This window comes from Ailuropoda melanoleuca, chromosome 8, assembly GCF_002007445.2.
Source record: "Ailuropoda melanoleuca isolate Jingjing chromosome 8, ASM200744v2, whole genome shotgun sequence".
In the NCBI taxonomy this organism is placed as follows: domain Eukaryota; kingdom Metazoa; phylum Chordata; class Mammalia; order Carnivora; family Ursidae; genus Ailuropoda; species Ailuropoda melanoleuca.
The window spans coordinates 60,089,609-60,103,948 of NC_048225.1; positions in this window are offsets into that span (position 1 = coordinate 60,089,609).

Sequence of the window (14,340 nt, forward strand, 5' to 3'; positions counted from 1 at the left end):
TAAGTTGTTTTCAAATGTGATTATTGTTTTGAATTTTTTACAAAAGATTAACCCTTCGGATAACACGGGGCCATCTTTTATTTTATTGCTGTTCGTATTTTTGTACTTTAGAAGAATAAAAATAGTTAAATGCTTATAATGTCTTTTACTTAGCTCAGAAAGCCTTTCTGGAGACTTAAATCGTAGGCTCTGCTCCAGAATGCTTGGGGATGGGGTGTTGGCCGCGATTAAAAAGAAAGGTATTACCAGGATTAAAGAACAAAGTGAGGAAAGGTGTGGAGCAAGGCCGGGACCTACGAGAGCTTGCAGAGATAACAAACATGAGAGGAGCAAACAAAGCAGGTAGGATGATGCTGAAGGACAATTTGAGACAGATTATGGAAGCAGGAGACTAAGACGATTATCTGTTTACTTTGCACCCCAACACCTACAACAGTTCCTGGCACAGAACAGAAACATCATAATTGTCTTCTGAACCAAACTGAATTCTTCTGTATTTATTCCTGATTCCAATGGATGGGTGGACGTGGTGCCCAGCCATGGCCCTATGGTTGGGAAGTAACAGAGGGGAGGAAGTTCCTGCAATCATGGCAGGAACACCATTTTTCAATATGGCCCCCCAGGGTGGCTAACATCTTTTTTCCATTTTTTAAAGATTTATTTATTTATTTTATATAGAGAGAGGCAGAGCGGGGAGGAGAGAGGGGCAGAGAAGCAGAGGGAGAGAGAGTCCCAAGCGGACTCCGCACTGAGCATGGAGCTCAATGTGGGACTCCGTCTCATGACCCAGAGACCACGACCTGAACCAAAACCAGGAATTGGTGGCCCTACTGACTGCACCACCCAAGTGCCACAAGTGAGGCTAACATCTTTAAGGCAGGAAGACACACGAATGCAACACAAACTGGCCAATGAAGGAGACGCATCTGGGAAGTTGGTCTCTTGGGAAGACAGTAATAGCTAGAGTTGACAACGGACCATGACAAGCAAGGGACCGTTACTATAGGAATAGGTTGCCGTTAGTTGAGATAAAGAAAATGAGCACGTAGCAACACTCAGATAAGAAATTTATGTTTTCAATAAAAAGCCATACCCGTTTCTCTCTCTCTCTCTCTCTCTTTTTTTTTTTTTTGAGAAAGAAAGCACAAGACGGTGGCCGGGGAGGGGGGATTGGGGGGAGGGGCAGAGGCAGAAGGAGAGAGAGAATCCTAAGCAGGCTCCACGCTCAGCTCAGAGCTGATGCAGGGCTCCATCCCATTACCTTGAGATCATGACCTGAGCCGAAATCAAGAGGACACTTAACTAAATGAGCCACCTAGGTGCCCCATGCCATACCCATTTCTTAAATATTTTTGGGACTGGTTCCATGTCTGTTTAGTTTAGAAAGAGAAAAAAATAGTAAGTAGATATCATATGTTTTAATATATATCTCTTGGCAAATGAGTACTTGGTCTAAACTTCATCAGTTCTTTGGTTCTTTTTAGCGAAAACTGAAGACAATATGTCATAATGCTTTCTCTGTAATGGCTTCCCAGGTGTTGAATTTGTGGACTTTGTTCAATGTGCTTCCTTGAATTTCTATAAAACAGAGTAGAAAATTAAGAATATTATATTCATAGATTATAAAGGATTTAAGTCTATGTTTTCATAAATTTCCCAAAGACCTAAAAAACGAAGACTTAGTTATGAGGAAGGGTCTGAATTGGCTGAATGTGAGATAATATTTTCTACTTCCTTTCCCACTGGGGCTCCTTAGTCTTATAACTTTATCTCCCTAATTTGGGCCTTCTGGTAAGACAAGTCTCAGGTGCGGAATCCAATCAATTACTGACATTAAAAAATATAGACAGTATGCTATACATGTGCATAGTATTAAAATGACAATATTTAAGCCATATGAGAAACCGACACGGACATGCACACTTGTTCACTTACAAAGTGAGGCTCTTTCAGTCAGTACTCATATTAATTATACTAATTTTTCAGCCCCAAATAAACAAATATCTTAATATGTAGTGTTACCAAAATAAAAATGTTTTACCTTTATCGGATTTTCAGTCTAACATTTCATTGAAAGTGAACAGAATAAAACTGCTCTCACATATAAAAAAAACGTAAATCCATTTTCCTCACGGTAATCCTAAAAATGGATGTCTTCTGACAACATTCACCACATAGACGGTTTCCATTAACAAATGTAACATGTAATTAAAACATAAACAAAATGTTTAACTATAAAGTAATACTCATTTGCATATAATGGCTGAATTCTTAACTGGCTTACATTTAAACGTCTTATTTCTCCTCATTTGGTGCGCTACTGATTTGTCATGCTTAGAAACAGGCCAAAAGGATTTTTTTTTATATTGACCATGAAAAAGGAAACATGAGAAGGCAAATACCATTCATTTTCTTTTGTCTTATTTGACGTATAGTAAGTATTTCAAAAACTTAAGAATTTTAAAATCTCAAATGTGTGCCCCCAAATAGTCAGCTGTGTCCTGGATGTACAATTCTAGCCTTCTTTGGAGAGTTAAACCAGTGCTCAGGACTGGCTCCTGCCCGCCTACAATTAAGTGGCTCATCCACCAGAGAGACAGGGAGCCACTGATGTCAGAACTTGGGGAGTTTAGGCTCCTGGGAAGGAGACAGATTTAGCCCTACTCTTTCAAGCTCCTCTTTTTTTTTTTTTTCCTGTAAAAATACAAACATTTTAAAAAGAACTAGAACTTCCGTCTCTGGTAAGATCATGCAAATTGCGGCGAAGAGAAGGTAATCTTTATTTTTAAAATCAAACAATTATCTCTTATACCATTGCAACAGCTGACCTGTCCTAACAAACAGTTCCCAGCAGGTTTGATTCTGTGTCCTGAAAGAAAAGGTTTTACTCCAGGAGCTCACTGTCTTTGCTTGGCTGTGGCACCTGGACACCCACCGACCTGCAGCTTCTGCCCCCTCCTTCCGGTCAATTCCGCTTGCTGGTCATGTGGGACATGGCAGGAGAAGGAATAGAACAAGGGGCCGGCCAGGCTTGCACTCTCCAGCCCCGCTCTGGGTCACCTCAGCCCGGCGTGCTGCCCTCCCGTAGGTTTCTCACACGTGGGCAGGAATAGGGAGAGCCCCTCATGTCCTTTATGGGTTTCCCACAGACTTTTATTCCATCTGTGGGGTCTTTCCAATGAAACCCCTTTTTAACTGTCCTTCTCCCTGTCACCTCTTAGTTCATCTGAAAGCTGGTGTCATAAATAGTATCCTTACTTCTCACCTGCCTTCGCAAAACTAGCGAGGAGCTGTCCTTAGAAATCTTTCAGATGCAGAGTTTCAGTTAGTGGTGAAAGTAATAGAGTAATGGTCAAATTACTAACGTAGTCATGTAAAATTAGTGGTAAAATTAATGTAGTTATAATGTAGCAACTTGAAAAGAAACTCTAATTAATGCTATTTATGTTGAGGGGAGTAATTTTTATTTAAAAAAATGTTAAAATATCTTCCACGAACATTGGACTATCTTTCCTTTTTATATTTACCACGAATCACAGAGAGTTCCTAAAGTGTTCATAGGCACAAAATAACACTATGGGCTTTAAGAATACAGTTCTCTGTTCTGCTTTAACTGATTAGCTGTTGAAACACTGTCTGCTAAGCTTTGCCATCCTGGCCCAGTCATGTTCCCAGGACATCAAATTGTTAAATTTATCAGAAAGAGGCTCTGCCTGTGTGGTCACTTCACCAAACCCATAACGCGCTTCTGATCACACCTGTAAGTTCACATTTGGGAATATGTGACACACGCCTGCATGGCAAACAAGCAAAATAAATCATGCTGAGTCCTTTTTTTATTAAAAAAAAATGTGGTCTTGGGGTACCTGGGTGGCTCAGTGGGTTAATCGCCTGCCTTGCTTCTCCTTCTCCCTCTGCCCCCGCTTGCGTGCTCTCTCTCTCACTCAAATAAATACATAAATAAATAAATAAATAAAATCTTTAAAAAAGATTGTCTCAAACAGCAGAGCTTCAGTGAGGCCTGTAGCATTGCTGGTGGGGTAGAAAGGAGGAGAATGGCGATGGAATACCAGGTCCTCACTTGAGCCCCAGGTCTGCTCTGAACCGTAGTATCGATCAAGGGGGTTGGACCATCCCAGTCTTAGCTTCCGTCTAGAAAATGGGGAAAATCATCTCTGACAGGGTTACTCTGGGATCAAATTGTAGAGGGTATGCCAAGGTCGATTTTAAACATTTAAAAGTATAAATAGCTTTTATCTGTAATAACCAGACTCCCACTTCTGACTTGTGTTCAACTTTAAGAAATGTTGACTTGAAGCAAGTATTTGGAAAATTCTTACCTGACAAAATGTCTCTACAAAGTATGGAAGTTTGCAATGTCTCCAGTAATGGATTTTTTTTTCTTTCATCTACTTGATTGGAAAACTTAGTACAGCCCATTTCCAATTTCCAGGGGCCTCAGTCCTAATGTCTGTTCTAAAGTCAGTGACTTGGAACGTGGACACCCTGTCCATGGACACACAGTTGCATGTGGGAACAGACCATGAAAGTCTTCTTAATTCATAATGAATCTCCACTGACATTTCCTTGATCCCGAACCCCTCCAGCTCACATGTTCCCATAGAACAGAGATCTGACGTTCCAAATTGGGCCACTGGGAACTCCTCTTTGACTTGTGATGGCCTCCTTTGTGGAAGGCAGCATTCTCAGGCCCACGACTGTGACTGCCCTGAGCTGCTCTGGCTACACGCCAGCCTCTGGAAGAGCAGCTAGAGGTGAGCTGTGGGTTGGAGGCCAGGCTGTGTGGTTGGGCAGTGGTGGGGCTCTCACTCACTTGCTCCTTGCTCCTTGCCCTTGGCTGCTGCTTGGACTAGCAGCAGGCCTGGAAGAAGTTTCAAGGAAACAGCCCCAGAGGTCGCATCCTGCAGAAGCCTCTTCCCCTACCATTTTCCCTCCAGGGCTCTCTACCTTCCACGCAGGCTGCCGGGATGCGGATTCCACCTGTTCTCTCACACCAGGTGGAGGGTGATCAGGGCCCTGAGACAGTGAGGCTCTAAGGCTGCCCAGGAGGGAGGTCTAGGGGGCAGCTGATACGCCATCTCTGACTCAGGCGGCGCTTGCTGTCGCTCTACTTCTCTGAGGAAGAGAGCAAAATCTTTCAAGCGCTGATGAACCGTCTGGGAAATTGCCATATTGCCTATGAAATACAGTAGGTGCTCAATAAAAGCTAAATTTTGGTTCAATCTACTCTCTTTCCCTCCCCCTCCTCCTCTCCTTCTCACTCTCTCCCACATGCACACACAGCACCACCACCACCATCACCGTCATCACGGGGATGCTCCGTGGGGACCACAAGCTCAAAATCTTAATGATCAAATAATCATCATCTTCTACACCACGACCAGCTTCTGCTTTTCACAGTTGTGTGCATGGAACTTTCGCCCAGTTACCTGGCTCAAAACAATTTCTGTTACTCTTGACCTCTCCTTATTACCTTCACATTTCAAAGAGGAGACAAGTTTTATCCCATATTTCTTTATGCATTAATGCAAGACTTCTTGCATTAACTCCCTTCCTTTCATTCCTATTACTACCCTTAATATTACTTCCTACCTGGACCTCTCTGTGTTTTTACTTCTAATCGCCCCACCTCAAAGATCCTCAGTAGATTACTTATGTGTGAGTTTAGTGAGTGATAATATCAGCATTTCAGATCAGTGGGGAAATGATGGATTTATCAACCAATTAGAGCAAACTTAGCCATACACATACTTTTTTTTGCCTTATATCTTATATCAACATAAATTCAATATCAATTTGATTTTAATATAATAAATGGAAGTTTGAAAATACTGGAATAAAATATAGATGAATATTTGCTAGTGCGGAAATAGGAAAAGCCTTTCTAAGAAAAGAACTAAGTTCAGAAATTGTAAATAAAGGTGTGACAGTTTCTATTACACTAATCAGAAAACACAAACATCAAGTGGGAAAATATTCATAATGTGTATATGATAGAATTAATACAGACAAATAAGGTAAATCAATAAAGAATAGTTATAGGATATGAGGGAACAACTCAAGAAATAGAAATAGCCTAAAATCTGCAAAAGATGTTCAATTTCATTAGTATTCAAGGAAATACAAATTAATACAAAGAGATCATCTGTCACCCAGCAGGTTGGCAACGATATTAAAGAATATCAATAAGCAGGTGATAGGTAGGAAGAGAGCCATGTTTATAGGCTACTTTGGGGAGTGAAATTGGTATAAAATTTCCAGAGGGCAATTTGACAATATTCACCAAAAGTCTTAAATACCTTTTTGATCCAGCAACTTCCTATATGAAACTTTATTTGATGAAAACACTCCAAGAAATGTACAAAATCTGTGCATTTTATAATTTACTATAATAATGTTTATAAGAGTAAAACATTAGTAGCAATATAAAGATAAATCAATGAAAGATTGACTAAAGCAATAGTGATACAATATATATAATAATGCATCCATTAAAGTAATGTGGATATAGTTTATTTTCATGAAAATGCTCATGGTATATGTATAAAGGATTTTAAATTATGCATATGACGTCATTTCATTTTTAAAAGTTATGGGAAGTATATAGAGATTTACAAACTGCTAGTAGTGGTTGGTATTGGTTATTTCTAGGTATTAGAATCCCAAGTGTTTTCTACTGATTATTTAGAAATAAACAGGGCGCGTGAGTGGCTCAGTCGGCTAAGTGTCTGCCTTTGCCTCGGGTCATGATCCTGAGATCAAGACCCGCATTGGGCTCCTGGCTCAGCAGGGAGTCTCCTTCTCCCTCCTTCTCCTCCCCCTGCTCATGCTCTTTTTCACTCTCTCTCAAGTTTTTAAAAAATCTTAAAAAAAAATAAAAAAATAAGAATTCAGGATAGAGTCTTAAACACTTAGCCAAGCTTCTATCCTACATTTTGAATTCCAGTTACCTTCCTAGAGCCCAGTGTCAAGCCCAGAGGCAGGGAGCCAAGTTAAGGGCTGCGACCACAGTCTAGATGTACAGTGAGTAAGGATAGCAGGAAGAGGGGGAAATGAGACAAGGAGGAGTAAAAGATGATACTGGGGTTTCAGATCTGACAGGGAGGCCCTTAGCCCAAAGGGGACATGGTTTAGCCGGAAGATACTGGGTACTTAGACACGCAGCACAGAACCTTGCACATAGCAATAATTCAATGTTTCTTTAATGATTGAACATGATTCCCTCTGATCCTTATTATAGTTTGATGTATCAGTACTCTATCGGCAATATTTTCTGGAAATTCCAAGAAGAGACCGAGAGAGGCAGTTTGATGAAATAAAGAAAACACTGAAACGGGAATGGAGAGGTGTCTGGCCCCCCAACCAGCTATGAGTCACCTCACCTTTTCTTCCACCTAACGGTCCTCTTGTTCCACACTGGGACTTCAAGGCCAGTTTTTCAGGTCTCCAGAAAAAGAAGGAAGTCCCTTGCTCCTCTTCTCACTTGTCTACTTATCAGGATTCAGCTGATACCTAGGAAATCAGAAATCTCTGCCCTTCTAGTCTGGACTTGCCGCTGACATAGTTTCCTTATTGTGTGTTGGACTTAACTCCGAGGAGTCAACGGAACACCCGGGATCTCAGCCCCAAAGAGGTGGCCCATTCGCAGGGGTCTTGATCCCTGCACTTTCCATGCCTTGGGCTCTCCACGGCCTGGCGGCGCTGAGCACTCTGCACGCAGGGGTGTATTGCCCTGCATCTGCACACTAGCAGACGGGGCTAGAGATGAACTTGGGGAAGCTAAGGGCCACCTCCCAAGCCCGCAGGGTGCAAATGACACGGCTCAGACCCAGACGTGGGGCGAGGATTGGTCACCTGCTGTCACCTCCGGGCTCCAGGTCTGAGGCCCTCCTGAGAGGTTTTACAGCTTCTGTCACTAAATGCTTTCCTTTCCTTTTAAGAAGGAAAAAAAAAGAGATATAGTGACGTGGCAGGCATGTTATTGGAGTGAAAGACGGAGCTGGGTTTGGGCCCCAAGCTGCTTCTGGGGAGCGCAGTGGTGGGCTGTGACCTATTGTTTCGGGCTGTGCCGGTGGGACAGGCCCTCAGGGCTCTCAGGCGGGAGGGAAGGCCCAGCGCTGGGAACACAGGGGAGCCCAGCCAGCCTGGCTGGAGACCGTTCTCAGCAGCTACCCTCGCACAGCACGGTTTTCCATCCGCTCCAGAAGCCTAGCTTACTTTTCCCCAGACTGTTCTCAGGGACAAAAATATAATAAGTGAATAAAATACATCTGTAGGCTTTTTGAAGGCTTTACATATTCTCTTCCAAAGAACACTCACTTCAGGCTCTTTACGGCAAGAGATGGGTCTCCTCCGTGGGCCATTCTGGTGAATCTTTGGCCTCAGAGTAGATGCCTGAGCCCCATTTTTCCTTATACTTCCATATTCTCTATATTCTTAAGCTACAGGATCCAATTACTGGCATGATTCAAAAAGCATTAGAGTGGACCCAATTTTTTTGACAATTTAAATCCCATTTAAACTTCTCGGTTTTGTAGTGAAAACCAAATTTTGAGATGTGATATCTGAGCACCCAATAATTGCTAAAATTCTGTAATAAGAATAAAAGAAAAGAAAGGAACAACCTCTGAAACCTTACAAATCTTTGCTTAGTAAAGCAGCAACAAATCATTCATAAGCCCCTGCAAAAAAAATAATCACTAAAAAGAAACATTTTAATTAAGAGCCTTTAAAGCGTTTTTAAAAAATAGTTACCATACCTTAAAAGCTTTGCAGAATTCAAGCATAGTATAATAAAAATAAAAATATTTTAAAATATTGATTTAAAATTCAAGTTGAACTGAACTGTCAGATATATTCCCCATGCCTTCTGATGCATTCAAGTCTAGCTCTTTAAACCTCTTTCAGCCCAATATATTGCCTATGAGTTCTAATTTTAAATTAACTTTTCAAGAATCATCTGAGGCATTGCCCCCAGCAGCCACGTACATGCATGTCCTCGCCACCTTGAATGTCTGGTCCCCAGGTTCGTACTGTGGTATAAATGGGGGAAGTCTGTCAAGTCTGACTTTTAAATAACTTGAGAAAATGGGCCCTTGCAACTTTCCCCTGGGACTTAATACTAATCCTGCTATTGAGAAAATTATGAGGATATTATTAGGAAAGCTACAGCACTTGTACCCTCTGGAAAAATAGGAGCATTGTGGTCGCCATGCAGCCCTGTCTTTATCGCCTTTGCACACTTGACATCAAATCGCATGTTATTTCTGCGTTGGGTAAATGGTTTTCTTTGTGTGCCTTTCTTCGTTATAAAAGTAGCAACAGCCGAAACCAGCCCAGTAGAGATAATGCAAAAATGAAAAATTAGGCCAGGCCAAAAGAAAACTGCCCCCTCTCTCCTGCACCAGCTTCCTCCGCTGCACCCATGGCCTAGGATGAGAGTGGCCATTGACATGTCTGTTGCCCCCACTGGATGGTAAGCTCCTCGAGGACGGGAACTGCGCCATAACCTCATCTGAATGCTCGGCTTCTCTCATTGGTGCTCCCTTCATCCTCCATTCGTAGAGGATGGTCCTGTCCTTAACGAATAGTACATGCAATTCTTCAGTCTTCAGAACAACGTGCTCTTCAAAAGGAGAATGTGTCAGCAAAGCAAGCAAGGGACTTGTCAGAACAACCAAGGGCAGTACCATCTAAAAACCATCCACCGGAGAGGCGCCCTGCAGATCCAACCCAAACATCCGGTCCTCCTGATTTGGAGAATGGATGCATCACAACACCAAAACCTCCTGCCACTTGATGCTACGTCAGAGCAGAAATGCCCTACTCTGATTCCAGGCTTAGGGGAGGCGAAGGTTTCCAGGCCACTGGAACTTAGATTTCTTTTTTTTTTTTAATTAAAGATTTTATTTATTTATTTGACAAAGAGAGACAGCCAGCGAGAGAGGGAACACAAGCAGGGGGAGTGGGAGAGGAAGAAGCAGGCTCCCAGCGGAGGAGCCTGATGTGGGGCTCGATCCCATACCGCCAGGATCACGCCCTGAGCCAAAGGCAGACGCTTAACGACTGAGCCACCCAGGCGCCCCTGGAACTTAGATTTCTAATTTTTCTTATTGTAATTGAGTAAGGTGGCATTTGACCATATCCATAAGTCTTTTGTGAGCTTTGTTAGGTTGACTCGGGATCCCCGAATCAGATCAAAACTGGGACAGAGAGAAAGCTTCTGTGCAGGGGTGGTGGTGAATTTGCAAGCTGGCCTTCTGGATAACACACCTACCTTCGAAAGCTCTCTCTCTTGCATGTCCTCAGCCCCATGCTTGGTGCCGAGTGGATAGGCTGAATTGGACATGATCCCAGACTGCGAGAGTCTCTTGAATGAAACATGGAAGAAATATGTCCTGTGTGCTATGGTAAAAGATTGTATGGGCACAGTGGGAGCCAACGAGGGGAACCATCTGTTGTAGCTGGGTGTAGGAAAGGAGCCGTCTGCGTTCTGGGAGAAAGCTGTGTTTCCCATACACACCCTCCAGGATGAGGACAGCCTTCATTAGGAGACAATGGGGAGGAGGCACTAAAGAAAACATAGGGAAAATACCAGGGAAACTTGAGGTTGACTGGTTTTATTGATTAATGTTTTTACAAGGGTGACTGAATGTAAATGCTTAAGTAACCTCAGAAAGCATTTAGAGGGGGCGCCTGGGTGGCTCAGCCGTTAAGCGTCTGCCTTTGGCTCAGGTCATGATCCTGGAGTCCTGGGATCGAGCCCCGCATTGGGCTCTCTGCTTGGCGGGAAGCCTGCTTCTCCCTCTCACACTCCCCTTGCTTGTGTTCCCTCTCTCGCTGTCTCTCTGTCAAATAAATAAATACAATTTAAAAAAAAAAGAATTTAGAGGGTTATGTATAGTAAATACATTTTTGGAGTCTTTAAATGCCTTTATATTTCAAAGAGTCTCCTTTATTAAGTGAATGAGGAACCCCCAAAAATAAGAATGTAGAATTCTTTCCCCTAATGCAGAAAAAGACCACAATACCCAGTCAGGCCTAGGGCCGGGAGTCCGCAGGCCCCTAGCCAGAATAAGGGACTGGGTTACACAGTGGTTAAAGGCTCCAGAGTCAGGTGGCCTGAGTTTGAATCTTGGGGCCACCACTCACATAATCTCTCTGTTTCAACTTCATAAAATGGGGCCAACAACAGTACCAGCAGCGTAGGTGTCCTGGGGGATTCAGTGAGAGAACACGTGTAAAGCACTTAGAACAGAGCCTGGCACGTGGTAAGCACTCAGTCAGTGCCCACTCGACACGGAAGGGGGGCCGCTGGCCTCTGCAATCTTGCAGTTACAGTACACAAGATCAGCAATTTAACACACACGCTTCTTGCCATATCACCCCCTGGGGCTCTTTACGGTCAGAAAATGAAATGAAGAAGGGGAAAATGTCATGAAAAGAAAGGAGTAGCGTACAAGTGAAAAGAAAAGAAAAAGAATGAAACAAAGAAAAAGGAAATCGAACAGACCATGGGAAACATCAAGACAGAGAGGAAAGGTGCAAATGAGCCCAAACTTATTCTGAGAGGGGCTACAAGTGACAGGGAAGGAGCTGCATGGGAAACGCCTGCGTCTTCACCGCACCTGCGCGCCTCTCTTACTCCACGTTCCTCTCCTGCCTGTACTTCTCGAAGTCCTACTTCATATTGGAACAGTTACCCGTGCTCATGAGAAAATACTGGAAAATATCAGCAAGCATTTTACACGAAATAAATGACCTATAATCTCATCAGCCTAGACGTATCCACTGTAAATAATACCAGCTAATTCCTTCCATTTTTTTCCTGAAGTGTGTAAATAACAGAAAATTAAACTGATGTCTCTCGTGCAGCACTAGATACAAGGAGCTGAAGGGATTCTCCGCATTAGCAGGGAAATGTTTGGAATGTGACGGAGAGGAAGCGGGAGGAAGCGGCTCTCCCCAACAGGATGATTGATTGGGGAAGGCCTCTCTGAAGACGGGGCATTTGAAGGGAACGTTGAAGGAAGTGTCACGGGAGTAGCTGAGGAAAGAGTGCTCCAAGCAGCCGGGGAACAGAATGTGCGCAGGCCCAGAGGCAGAGTGTGCTGGCATGCTAGAGGGGCAGCAAGATGTGTAGATGGGGTTAAGTGGGGTTAGCAAGAAAGAGGGGGACAGGAAATGAGATCGAGACCCCGCAGGAGGTCAGGGCATGGAGGGCCTTACAGGCTTGGGAATGATTCTCAGGGAGCCGGGAAACCACTGGAAAGTCCTGAGCAAAGGGGTGTCCAGTGTGTGAGCACGTGGGTGCCACTGACATGACTCAGCTACTCGGTACACACTCATCCCACCTCCTTTCACCACTGACTCACTTAGTTTTCCACCTGCTTCACATACCTGTCCCCTACTTCATGATTTCTACTCTTTCACCTTCTTTGGATTAATAACTTCTCCATCTCCGTAATGACCGGTAGCCGCGAAGCCCCACGACTCCTTCTCTATCTCACTGGTTTAACTTCAGTTCCCAGTGCTGTCTGGCTCAGGTCATCTGGGTGAGCTCGTTTCATCAGGACAGGTTACAAGCCAGCCTGTGGAAGGGATGAGCTTGGTTCAAGGGTCCACCAAATGCAACCCCTTGTTCCAGGAAAAGAGGTGAAGGAAGATTCGCGAAGGGTGGTGTGGTCATCCTCAAGTAGCCCAGATCCTCCCCAAGCTTGCTCTGGCCACTTGATCTTGCTGCAGCCACTGTCACTGGCCGCGAGTGAGTCCTCGGCTGCCCTCCCTGCCCTTTAGTTAGGAGCCTCAGATGCAGAGTCTGACGGCCCTGGGATGCACGCCTGCGCTCCAGGTGCGCGGGAGGTTACAGAAACACCTGGCATTTGCCACCTCGGTCGTGGAAGGTATATTCTTCCTCCCACTGCAATGCAAAAGACTAGGGTTTCCAAAGCACTGGGAGGGGATTTAGATGCTGAAAGGCCTGAAGAGAATGACCAGTGCAATATGAAGAAAATAAAATAGAATCTAAAATAAATAAAATAGAAAAATAGAATCCCAATATGGAGAATAGAGAAAAAGCAATATTTAAATAAAATATTTTTTATTTAAAAATTTTTTATTTAAATAATTCTACCATAAACATAAATGTCAAACAAGTTGTATCTCAAAGTTACATTCTAGTCCTGCCCCTTCTACTGGGAAGAAGTCAAGGTTGAATCACGGAGACAGGTAAGGAAATAAGGGCTCCCTCAGATCACAGCTGTACTCAGAAAATCTGTATAATTATTAAAGCTATTATTATTAAAACTATTATTATAAAACCTAGAAAATAAAAAATTAACTGCACATTCAAACTCAAAACATTAAAAAGGGAATAAAATATATAAATACAAAAAGTAAGGAGTTATGATCAAAGAAGACAACAACTACAGTATTGTATCATAAAGGTNAAAGGTTTTTTTTTTTTTTTTTTTTTTTTTTTTTTTTGAGAGGGGAGAGAGGGAGAGAGCAAGGAGGGACAGAGGCAGAGGGAGAGGAAGAGAAAAAAACTTAGGCAGGCTCCACGCCCAGCAGGGAGCCTGACATGGGGCTCGATCTCGCAGTCCCGAGATCATGACCTGAACTGAAATCAAGAGTCAGACACTTCATCGACTGAGACACCCAGGCGCCCCTATTTTCTCTTCTTTATGATTTTCTTAACATTTTCTTTTCTCTGGACTACTTTATTGTAAGAATATTCTGTATGATACATATAACATACAAAACATATTTATTGACCATGCTATCAGTAAGGCTTCTGGGTAATAGTAAGCTATCAGTTGTTCAGTTCTGGGGGAGTCTAAAGTGACATGGGGATTTTCAACTGTGCGAGGGGTTGATAGTCCTAACCCTCATGTTGTTCAACGGTCAACTATGGTTTGAAAACAGGAAAATAATACCCCAAAATGTTTAAAGTTGTTTCTTTTATTTTATTTAAAAATTCAGTGAATAGGAGTGTCTCTGGAAAAATCTAATCAAAGAAAGATTTAAAAAAGAAAGACAATATTGCATCTAAGAGACTGTTCAATAGGTATTGAGAGTCTAACAAGAATATGAGAACACAGAACTTAACACCTGACTTGTACATAATCATATCCCACTATTAAAAATAGCAGAAGTGTGGGAGGTGTGGAAGTTTTATTTACCTAGTTTCCAAATTCATTCTTTGAAGCTAGCATAACCTTGATGATTTTACCAGGCACACACAAAAAATGAAACTTTTATGTTAATCTGTGATGAATATAGAGCCAAAGTTCTAAGTCCAATACACGACATTTGAAT